General features: G+C 38.2%; 1 long non-coding RNA gene across 1 annotated transcript; it reads right to left on the bottom strand.

Annotated features, from left to right (window-relative positions):
• Positions 1 to 3,175: 3,175 nt before the first annotated feature.
• LOC127491394 (uncharacterized) lies at positions 3,176 to 11,800 on the bottom strand. Its single transcript, XR_011384264.1, has 2 exons — positions 11,594 to 11,800; positions 3,176 to 3,383 (listed from the first exon to the last, which is right to left on the bottom strand). It is a non-coding gene; the product is annotated as an uncharacterized lncRNA (long non-coding RNA).
• Between the last annotated feature and the right edge of the window lie 345 nt (positions 11,801 to 12,145).

Here is a 12,145-nt window from a genome sequence, read left to right as displayed (position 1 = left end):
CCAACTTACCTAGAAGTGGTTAATATAAGTTCAGTTCAACTTTATCATGAATTCTTTATCAGAATTTCTTGCTTATGATGGGTTGTTATTTTGATTATTCTTATTTTATAGATTGCTTCTAAGCCAGATTTTTAGGATCTTCTAGAATAATACAATTTTCTCTAAAATAATCAGAGTCTGCCAGATTGCTTGTAACCAAAACTGAAATGTTACATATCCCAAAATAGGGCTTAATATAAGACAATCTCAATAGATCATTCACAGAATGCATTATACAACTCTGGGTTTCAGAGCAGTTGAAGAAAAGTTGGAAAGTTCTGAGCTGTATTTTTGTGTTTTCTTAAACAAATCAAAACTCCTAAATATCCCCAAACTATCTTAGCAGCTCTCCACATTTTTTTTTTTTTTTTTTTGACAGGCAGAGTGGACAGTGAAAGAGAGAGACAGAGAGAAAGGTCTTCCTTTGCCGTTGGTTCACCCTCCAATGGCCGCCATAGCCGGTGCGCTGCAGCCAGTGCACCGCGCTGATCCGAAGCCAGGAGCCAGGTGCTTCTCCTGGTCTCCCATGGGGTGCAGGACCCAAGCACTTGGGCCATCCTCCACTGCACTCCCTGGCCACAGCAGAGAGCTGGCCTGGAAGAGGGGCAACTGGGACAGAATCCGGCGCCCCGACCGGGACTAGAACCCGATGTGCAGGCGCCACAGGTGGAGGATTAGCCTATTGAGCCACGGCACCTGTCACCATTTTTGGTTTTTAATATCTCTGTGGGGTGCATATTTGCTGCAGTGCCTAAGATACTGCTTGGGATGCTTGCATCCTGCACTGGATACTGGGTTCTAGTCCTAACTCCACATCCATTTCCAACATCCTGCTAACGTGCACCCTGGATTATGCTTGGTCGTGATGGCTCAAATGCTTGAGCCCCTAAACCTACAGGGGAGGTCCAGATGGAGTTCGGGGTTCCTGGCTTCTTCCAGAACTAGTCAGTGTTGAAGGAGGTATTTGGAGAGTGAACAAGCAGACAAGTGATTTCTCTCTGTCTCTGTCTTTGTCTCTCTATTTTTATTACTCTTTCAAATAAATGAAAGTGAATAAATGAAAAAATTTAAATAATTATATATATACATCTGACCTAGAAAAGAAATCAAATTCTAAAATTAAATATCCTTACTTCTTATTCAAGTAAGACTTATAAACCACTAACTTGTGTCTAGTATCTAGTCAGTACAATGGAATAGGCATTTGTGTCTCAATAAGCCTTTGACGTTCTCTTTCAAAGAGTATTACAATCAAATTAGGCTTGTTTATTCTTCATGAATTTCATGTTTGCCACAAAAGAATCTTCTCTTCATTTTAATAATACTTTTTTTCTTCAAATTTGGCTTCTACAATTGAATGGAACTTGATCAAGCATACATTGAAGTAAAGTACAAAATAAAATAAAATATAATCACATATACTGCTCAATGCTAATAGAATTATATTAATTTTTATAAAATCTTTAAATTCAGAAACTAATGATAAACTATTAAATTGATACCTAAAATATCCCCTCAAGGAATTTAAGTCCCTTGTATAAACAACTGAAACAGAAGATCTAATCTTTCTGCTATATATTGAAACATTATTTCCTTTGTATCACTATGTGATGGATTGCATTGACAAAAATATGCACAATTTAGGTGCCTTAAAAATAAGAAATCAAAAAATTTCTCAAAAGAATTACAATTTCTTCCACCACAGAACAAATCTTTTTGAATGTAAATGACTAGCAAAATGTATTAGGCTTAATATATTTAAACAAAAATGCAGTATTCTCCACTAAGGCGTCTCAAAGATACCAATTTGAGGTTCTATAGAGAATGGAAAAGTGCTGCAATATAAACACATTTATTATATTAAATTATATTTGGAATTGCAACATTGGATTTTGCAAGATTTTTATTTTAGTCATTTTACTTTGTTTTGTTTTTCTTCATGAAATATTTCATTACCAGTTGCAGCTTCTGAAAACATTTGGAACATTTAAGGCACAAAAACTCAAAAAAAGGTTTATGATGTTGTTAAGTGTAGACTAACTTTTAAACAGATTTTTTAAATGGTATCAGAACAATTCAAAAATGTATGTTTTATAATTGTTGAGCCCTCAGAAGCAATACTAAAATTTTGTTGTTTTGGGGTAAGCAAATCTGTGTCCATTAAGCAAAATAATCATATAGAGTAAAAATAGGCAGGCAAATGTAAAAATATTTTAAGAGTAGGTAGTGTTTCTTATTTTCAAAATATGTCACAAGGAGGATTAAGTGATATTTTATTTTTCTTGATAATTAGAGTTACTTTCTATTTTTCTCAAATCCTGTTTTAAGAGGGCAGATAATTTGGGGCACATTTTCATCACTTTGAATGACCCTATAATTGTCCATCTACCAAATTTGTCAGGAAAATATTAGCAGTAGATCCATTCAGTGCCAGAATTGAGTGGATTGTTAAGACTTATCCATTTTTCTTCCCTTTTTTAATCTCTTTTTGTCAGAATTTAGTCTGTGTTAAAAGAGGGCAAGAGAGTGAGCATATTTCAAGCATTGTCATCTTCCTGGAGCCTTCCAGGATGAGGACGTGCTGCATATTGAAATACGCTAAGGACACTTCCCAGGGGAAGATGACATTGAATCCCCTACTGACACGACCGGGAAAATCTGTCATTGCAGCAGTCACAAGAATGCAAGTCTATTTCTGCTCAAAAGATTCTCCACTAATGTATATGAAATACATTTAGACACTTTCTCTTTGAGAAATACTCTCTCCTTGTAAAATACTCAGAAGGTGGCCCATTAGGGGATCCATTCTGTGTTGCACTATCTGTTAAGAAAACAATCAGAAATTCCCCTCTAGAGATTCTGCTGCATGGTGATCCATTCATGTGAACATATAGGCTCTCAGCTGTGTGTCACTTTTTCGTCCAAATAGAACTTGTTGAATTTAACAGGAAATTGTTTTAATTTTTCCTATGTGATCAATACTGTTTTAGCAGTGACTTGTAGTATGGAAAATGTGTACAGCAATGTGGTCAGATGTTGCAGATGTTTTGTCCACATGAAACTCTTTCACATAATCCTTGCCACAAATTTCTGGAATAGTTTTTATTACTACTCTGTTTTACAGATGGGAACCTAGTGGAAGTTGTGGAATCTTTTAACGGCTATGGCCCACACTTGGTGGGAGAGCCAACATCTGTCAGAGCAAACCCGGCTTCATACACTGCTTCAGAGCGTCTCTCCCAGCTTCAGAAATGGTGGTGGACCATCGTCCATGTCGTGGGAGGCAGAGCTGAAAGCGACCATATTCACATTGTTGTACATCCAGCCTTTGCACACAGCAATCCCTGGGAATGAGCAGAAAGTATGCCGTCATGTTAGAGGTGAGAAGGTGGTGTTCAGTTTTCTCATCAAAAAAATGCGGATAGTACTCAAACAGTACTTCATACTTTGTGTTTCTGTGTGGGTGCACACTGTTGAAATCTTTACTTAGTATATACTAAATTGATCTTTACTTAGTATCTACTAAATTGATCTTCTGTATATAAAAATAATTGAAAATGAATCTGTTTTTTTTTTTGACAGGCAGAGTTAAACAGTGAGAGAGAGAGAGAGAGAAAAAGAGACAGGTCTTCCTTTTTCCGTTGGTTCACCCCCCCAAAATGGCCGCCACGTCCAGCGCGCTGCACTGATCCGAAGCCAGGAGCCAGGTGCTTCCTCCTGGTCTCCCATGCGGGTGCAGGGCCCAAGCACTTGGGCCATCCTCCACTGCCTTGCCGGGCCACAACAGAGAGCTGGACTGGAAGAGGAGCAACCAGGACAGAATCAGGCACCCCAGCCGGGACTAGAACCTGGGGTGCTGGCACCACAGGCAGAGGATTAGCCAAGTGAGCCACCGTGCCAGCCAAAAATGAATCTTGATGTGAATGGGATGGGAGAGGGAGTAGGAGATGGGATGGTTGTGGATGGGAGGGAGGTTATGGGGGGGAAAAGCTGCTATAATCCAAAAGTTGTATATTGGAAATTTATATTTATTAAATAAAAATAAAAAAAAATGTGGATAGTAATCATCCCTACTTCTGTCTACAAGAGTCTGAAATCAGATACACAAGGAAAGCATTTATTACAACATCTGATGGACAGTAAACCCTCATATCCTCATGGTTTCCTTCTTACTTTGTAAACTGTAACAGGAATAGGGGCTGGTATTGTGATGTAGTGGGTGAGGTTGCCATTCGCGTAGCCGGCACCCTATGAGTACCGGTTCTAGTCCCGGCTGTTCCACTTCTGATCCAGCTCCCTGCTAATGTGCTTGGGAAAGTAGTGGAAGATACCCCAAGTCCTTGTGACCCTGCACCCACCTGGAAAACCCAGAGGAAGCCCCTGGCTCCTGGCTTTGGCCTGGCCCAGCCCCACTGTTATGGCAATTTGGGGACTGAGACAGCAGATAGAAGACCTCTCTCTTTGTCTCTTCCTCTCTCTGTTTCTTTAAGTCTGCTTTTCAAACAAAAGAATTTTAAAAATTACCAGGAATATTGCAATTTTAGAAAAGTGAAAATTTTCTCATATATGAAAGAAATCAGAGCAAGAAGAAAAAGTGTAAAGAAAGATAATAAATGTAGTTAAGGAGGTTTCAAGATGGTAGAATAGCAACAGGACAATCCGAATCACACAGAACAAAAGTCATATTTAAAAAGGGTTGAAACGACACATCTGAGATAAAGCCATATGGAATTTGCAGCAGAAAGCCCAGCGAGAGTGGCCGAGACTGTCCAGGTCTTCGCTGAAAGGGCAAATAAGAAAAGAAAAAGAAAAAAAAAGGGGGGTGGGGGGCCGGTGAAGGCTCCGACCTGGAGAGGACTCTGGCCCCAGTGGACCCGGTGAGAGGGAGAGGGGAATCCATGGATTCCCAGAGCTGCCGATAGCAGCAGGAAGGAGTTCTTGGTGAACTGCTTCTGAAGTGACATGCCACGTGCCACGTGGGGAAAGAATAAGTGAACAGGTAGGGAGGTGGTGCACCTCCCTCCCCCACCCCCTCATCCTACAGGGACCTCCAGCCACCAGAAGCAGCCATTCTGCTCCTGTTTTTTTTTTTTTTTTTTTTTTTTTTTTTTTTTCTTTCTCTAATTTTGGACCAAGCAGGTGGCAGCTGCCCCCACCTTCCATGCACACACCCAGCAATAGCAGAAGTTGTTTCAACTGCACCCAAACAGCGAGGAACACAATACTTCAGAATACCTTCCCCTGCTGCAAGTGGAAGCCATGCCTACCGAAAGCTCATGCTGGCTACCACCATTAAGAAGCCCGGTAGGTGGGGGCTCCACGCATGTACCTGTGACCCACAGACCTATAGTAGCTCACAACAGAGGGAACTGTGCTCATAGCAAAGTCCCTGGTGTTTCCAGCACTAGTTGGGACTGCTTAATGAATGGCAGCTTTGTTCTATTGCTTATGGCCTTGTCAAGCTACTGGATCCAAAAGGCTTTCATAGCTGAGGCAGCTCTTGTCTAGAACCTTGAGTGATCACTGATGTCATATATAAAAGTATTTTTTGTTAAATAAACAACAAGAGTCACTGTGCACTAACTTCCCATGCAGAACCTCTGCTCACAGAGTTGTATCCTGAGACTTAAAAGTAAAACTTGTTCTCAAGAATCACTTCCTTTTAGTGTATTAAAAGGAGGATATAATTATGTCTCATAAGTTATAGTCCTAAGAGCTCACAAAATATGTATCGTCCTTGGGTTCTTCTTTAAAGACAATTAAGTTTCAAAAAGGAAGGAAGAGGAAGAAGGAAAGGAAAAGAAGGGAAAAAAGCTAAAACAACTTTGAGAAGCAACAGCAAAGAACAGTCCTTGCTTAGACTGTTGAGGAACAGTTCTTTTATTTTTTTTTTATTCCATTATTTCTTGCTTTCTTTTTTTCTTTCTGTTTCCTTTTTTTTTCTCAGACCAAATAGGAGAGGGGGAAGGAAGAAGTGGGGAGTGGGTGAGAGGTCGGGGATGGTGGGAAGAATTACTGCTTCTAATGTTGTATTCATGAGATACATACAAATAAATAAAAATAAACCAATAAATAAATAAATGTAGTTGCCCTAAGGAAGAATGTTAGGAGGGAAAAAAGTGATGGAAAATAATGGATATTGAGCACATGAAAGAAAAACACATAACAGAAAAATAGAGACTGCAAATAAAGTGAAAAATGAAAAAACATAAGATATTTTATTACATATCTGAAAAATCTTGATGCTGGTAATGTTATTTGCTAACAAACTACAAGATTATCTATAACCAAGGTGGATAATTCAATCTTCCTGTAGCACTCAATGTGATAAGCTTTTTTGGCTGCTTTTAAAATGTACATATACTTGTGTTTGTCAAACACAAAAAGTTGAGATATTTAAAAGCAGGAAATTCATTTTATAATCTCCTCAAATTTTTATCACATTGCAGTTTCTATAGCATACAGGAACTCAATAGAAGTCACAGTTAAATGCTGAAGTTGAAAAACATAAAGATGAAGTTGAAAGTAGATAAAGATGCCACATGTCTTGTAAATTTTGCATAAAATGAATAATTATTTAATTTTTGAAATTTATTCTCACTATCCCTAAAATTCATTCTATAATGAATTACAAGTTGATGGCTATTCTATAAAATAGAATGTGAAACAATAATCCTCATTTTTTATGACAAATGATTCAAGGTTAAGTTTTGCTATAAGTCTTTGTCCTAAGTAATTAATTTCCAAAACTGAGGACAAAAGACAGAAATGCTTGCCATGCCTTTAAATTAGTGGTTGCCTACAAATCAGTTGTACTCAGATCAATTTAGACCCATGGACTCATTTTTACTAAGCATCACCTTATTAAAAATGAAAATATGTTGAGCCAGTCATAGGAAGGAAAGCATTTCAGTGTAAGCTACACTGAAGATTTTGGGTACATAATTATAAAATACATGATAAATGTAACAAAACAAATATAAACATAATGATTTCATAAAATTTCTAGTACAAAAAAATGAGATCTTTGATGAGTGTGAAGTAGATTTGATAATTATGAACGACTGAGATGTATGTCCCAAAGATAATCCAGGTAGAAGGGAATGTTTGATTTTGCTTTGCAGGACAGCATGCTTCCCTGACATTGTGCTCTGAGGTTGCGCTTGAATTCTCTCTGTCATGGAGACAGTGTAGGAACATGGCTACAATGGGAGCTGACTGAATCAGAATGTGACCAGTGACCTTTTCTAGCACTACAGTAATATGATTTCTGTCTGTCATTTAATCGACATTCTGAACTAATGATTCATTTTCACTACATGCAAATCTTCAGAGTTTATTTATTTATCATTTAAGATATACTAGACCCTGTGTTAGATACAGATAGATATAAATAGATACAGTTAGATAAAATGATGCATTTTGTTATTCGTTCATTCTGTAACAATAAAAATAGTGAGGAAAAATAAGAACTTTCTTTTGATAGATGACTGCATAGTTAAGTACAAAGAGCATTGCCTCTGGAAATAAATAGTTGTCACATTTATCCCTGAACTCTTCTATTTTCTTCACTTGTAATAAAAATTTGCTCACCTTATCAGAAGTTTATCTTTAAAATTATGTAACAGGGGCCAGCATTGTTGCGTAGAAGCCCCTGCTACTCCACTTCTGATTCAACTCCCTGCTAATGGTCTGGGAAAAAGCAGTAGAAGAAGGCCCAAGTATTTGGACCCCTGCTACCCTTTTGGGAGAGCCAGATGAACTCCTGGCTCCTGGCTCCTGGCTGCAGCCTGGCCAGCCCTGGCCACTGAGGCCATCTGGGGAGTGAATCAATGGATGGAAGATTTCTCTCTCTCTCTCCCCCTCCTCTCTAACTGTAACTCTGACTTTCAAGTGAAAAAATAAACATTTAAAAATAAATAAATAAAATGTATGTGATATCTTCTAATATGATAGTTGTGAGAATCAAATAAATTACTTTAAGAATCCAAAGCAGAATCTTCCCATTATCTCTATCCAGACAGTACAATTATTTATTGCATTCTCATCTTAAGTCCCATAGGACTCATATCCATATTATTAAAACTGCATTTTGTATCGAGGTATAAAATATGCAATTTATGAGTCTTCATAATATTCATTGCTTAATATCCATAAACAAATGCATTTCTTTCAAATGTTAAGTATCATGCTTGCCACCCAATTCTAGCGAGATTTAGGAGACTTCTTATTATCTTATGTTCTAGAGAAATAAATATCCCTCTGAAAAATGCTTTTTTCCCCTCTCACTTCTTAGTGGATATTCTATAATTCTTTAAATGACATGAAATGCAAATTATTAACTCATGCAGCAACTTATGGGTCAACACTACCTTTGGGAAAGGGTGGTATTAACCATTAGGAAAAAAGAAAGATATTTCAATTTTAAAATAAACATAACTGAGTCTTTGGACCTATTTTTACTTATTTGGAGAGGTTATATTGTGAGGAGTCAGATAGGTTAATAGGCAGTCAGAGTGGTCCCAGTGGAATTTGGAGTATGGAATGCTTGCTTACCCCCCAAAAGGGTATCTTTAGTATGAACAAACTGACTGCTCTCCTTCCTTAGGAATCTCTAAATTTTGGTAAGAATAGCAAGGGAGTGGTGATCACAGTTTATTGTGAACATAAGTTACCTATCCCAGCCTTCTAGATGGTTTTTTGTTTTATCATGAGCAAGCCAGATAGGACAAAGTATTGTAAATTAGGTCTTTTGATGGGTTTTGTCCCTGCCTGGTAACTGAATGTCAATCTGATTGTCAAGTGTTTTTTTTTGTTTTTGTTTTGTTTTTCTTTGAAATTGTACGTAAACACCCCAGTGCCACGGGTCCTTTGGGTTTTGTTTCTCTTGCACCCCCTCATACACCGCCCCATGCCACTATGGCTGGAGGTCTTTGACTCTAATAAATCTTTTAAATCTCTGCTTGTCCACTTAGAAATTCTTCTTCCATAGGAGACAAAGAACCAAGGTATGTTCTCTGCCACCATTTTCCCACAGCAATATTAGAATAATGAGATAAGAACAGGGGTACATTGAAGAAATTAATATGTGTGGGTACCTTCTATGTGTTAGTCATAATGCTAAGCACTTGTCAATTAGATATATTGCTAAGTAAGGAGAGTTAACATCTAAAGTACATGATGCTGTCTAATTTGCCTGAAATAGATGAAAAAGTTTTAGAAAGGCACCTAAGCATGAGTGACTGTACTTGGCAGCTTTCTGGTACTATAACAAAATACCCAAGACAAGCTATTTATGAAAAAAAAAAAAGTTTATTTAGCTCATTGTTTGGGAGGCTGATAGTCCAAAAACCCTCCTTTGACTGTGTTACCTCATGGCATACAAAAATGGCACAAGTGGGGCTGGTACTGTGGCATAGGTTAAGCCTCTGCCTACAGTGCCAGCATCCCATATAGGTGCCAGTTTATTTCCTGGCTGCACTACTTCTGACCCAGCTCCCTGTTAATATGCGTTAATATGCCTGGGAAAGCAGCAGAAAATGGTTCAAGTACATGGGCCCCTGCATCCACATCGGAGACCTGGAAGAAGCTCCTGGTTCCCGGCTCTGGATTGGGCCAGCTCAGGCCTTTGAGGTCATTTGGGGAGTGAACTGGCAGATGGAGGATCTCCAGATCTCACTCTCTCTCTTTCTCTCCCTCTCTCCCTCTGCCTGGCACCCCCTGACTTTCAAAAGAAGGGAAACAATAGCAGGAGTATGTTTGGTAGCAAGATAATATAGTGGAGAGTGGAGGAAGGACCAGTTTTATGTTAACCTCTAATAAGAACTACCTTAATCCCTTGCAAGTGTGGCCCTATTGACCAAAGGGCCTCCAATTAGACCCTGCTTCTTTTGTGTTCCTTTAAAGATTTACCTATTTATCTAAAAAGCAGAGTTAGAGAGTTAGAGTTAGAGTTAGAGTTAGAGTTAGAGTTAGAGTTAGAGTTAGAGTTAGAGTTAGAGTTAGAGTTAGAGAGAGAGAGAGAGAAATATCTTCCATCCACTGGTTCACTTCCCAAATGACAGCAACACTTATACTTGACTAGGCCATATTCACAACTTCATCCGGGACTCCCAAGTACTTGACTCATCAATCGTTACTTCCCAGGTAGATTAGCAAGCAGCTGGATCAGATGCAGAGCAGCCAGGTCTCGAACCAGCACTCTGATAAGGGATGCAGATGTCCTACTTCCCAACTTAGCCTGCTGCATCACAACACCTTACCCAAACCCCACTGCCTCCCAATATCACCATCCTGGACACCAACCTTCCAACACATGGCCTCATGCATCACAAATACATCCAAACCACAGCAACGATTAAAAATCCTCTAGCCAAGGATGGGTGTGCAGTAGAAACACATTTTAAACCCAGGCCTGTGAGCCTAACACCTTTTCTTTCCTAAGATTACTGCCCTGGACTCAGATGCCAGGCTTTGTTTGGGACAAGGCTGACGTTGCTGCATATCTATGTGCATTTCTACTGCCTCAGTAGTCAGATCCACCTCCCATTCCAAACATGGAAGAATAACTTAAGTTCTAAAGCTTATATCCATAAATGGTTTTTTCATGCTTAATAGTGGGCTGATTTGCTATTTTTTTTCCCTCATAGTAGTCCAATATTTGAAGTCTTACTTTTCTTTACTTATTTTTAGAAGTTAATTACAGGTAAACTAAGGTCTGTTTAACTTCTGAGACTTGTATTTTCCCCTATGGTTAGCAGCACTTGAGTCATGTTTTATATCACACAACCACTAGTGTAAAATGCTTCAGGCCAATTTGCATCCCCCTCCCTTTTTTTTTTTTTTAATTAGTGGACTTAAAAGAGCCGACACTTTAATTGGAGAGGAGGGAAGATTGGGATGCGATGCTTGTTATTGTTCAATATTTCTGAGGGGCTAAGAAAGGTGTAGCAAAGCTTATCTATTAATAGTCCTTGGAAAGCTGGCCTCCAACTCAATTCCCCTCTTTCTGATTCTAATTGCTAATTCAAGTGTAAACACTAATCCACCTCAAGAAGTGGCAGTGAATGTTATCCGATATGATGTGCATGATGTGTGGTGAACTAAAGCTCTGTAATATGTTCAAAGATCAACTGCGGCTTACTCTGTATTAGTATATTTTACTCCTCCATTGAAATAAGAGAAAAATAGCTGAGCCAGGACTATATGGTACATTGGCTTCTTATAATTTTTGCTGCTATCTTCTGTCAGCATTATTTCCTTCAGTATATCATTTGCAGCAAGCAGATTAGTAAACACCATTAGCCAGAGTCTAGTAACTACAATCAAATTATCTTTGACTAGAGAAATAAGCACATGAGAGATCATTTACTACTAATGGGAGCTAAGTGTTGTACTAAAGAGAAAATCCTGGTTATAATTGCTCAGGATAGATAGAATAAGAATGACAAAAGTTGATTTCCGAGGGTCAGCATAATCTCAGCAAAATGATGTGAATCTTCATTGTAAGAAATAATATGATTTCAGATTATTTAGAAAACAGAAAATTCCATACCTGGTAAACTGACAGCTGGTTTGGTGCTGGGTGGTTGTGAAAGAGATAGGGATCAGTTTAGTAGGGACACAATCCTGCATGAGTCTACTCCGTCTCTGGAACACCATGGAGATAGTCAACTCTTTATAACTTTCTTTTCAAGATAGAGAAGCAGTCTAAGATGTTTCTTCCATACCCATGATCCAAAACGCAATGTACAATTCAGAAACATCTAAAAAGAAAAAAAAGTAAATGGAAATTTTTCCTCAACTTCAAAATATTTCAGTCTCCTAAGCATCTTATCCATTCAAAGTACATAATATCATAAAGTATATAACATCATACATTTTTAAACAGAAGCTAGATTATAAGGATGTCTCTATAACTTATGTTTCAGAAAATAGTATTGTTGTATAGAGACTTCTTATAGAAGTGAGATTAAATTAAATTAAGCAAACAAGAAAAATGAATTAGAATGTCTAGCCAGGTGGTAAGCTACAAATATTTTTAGATCTAATATTTAATTATATGCTTCTAGATTGAGAATTGGAGCCTGGCACAATGTTACATTAA

The sequence above is a fragment of the Oryctolagus cuniculus genome, chromosome 18 (genome assembly GCF_964237555.1).
Source record: "Oryctolagus cuniculus chromosome 18, mOryCun1.1, whole genome shotgun sequence".
In the NCBI taxonomy this organism is placed as follows: domain Eukaryota; kingdom Metazoa; phylum Chordata; class Mammalia; order Lagomorpha; family Leporidae; genus Oryctolagus; species Oryctolagus cuniculus.
Note: the sequence above shows the minus strand (reverse complement) of the source record. Positions and strands in the feature narration are given on the sequence as shown.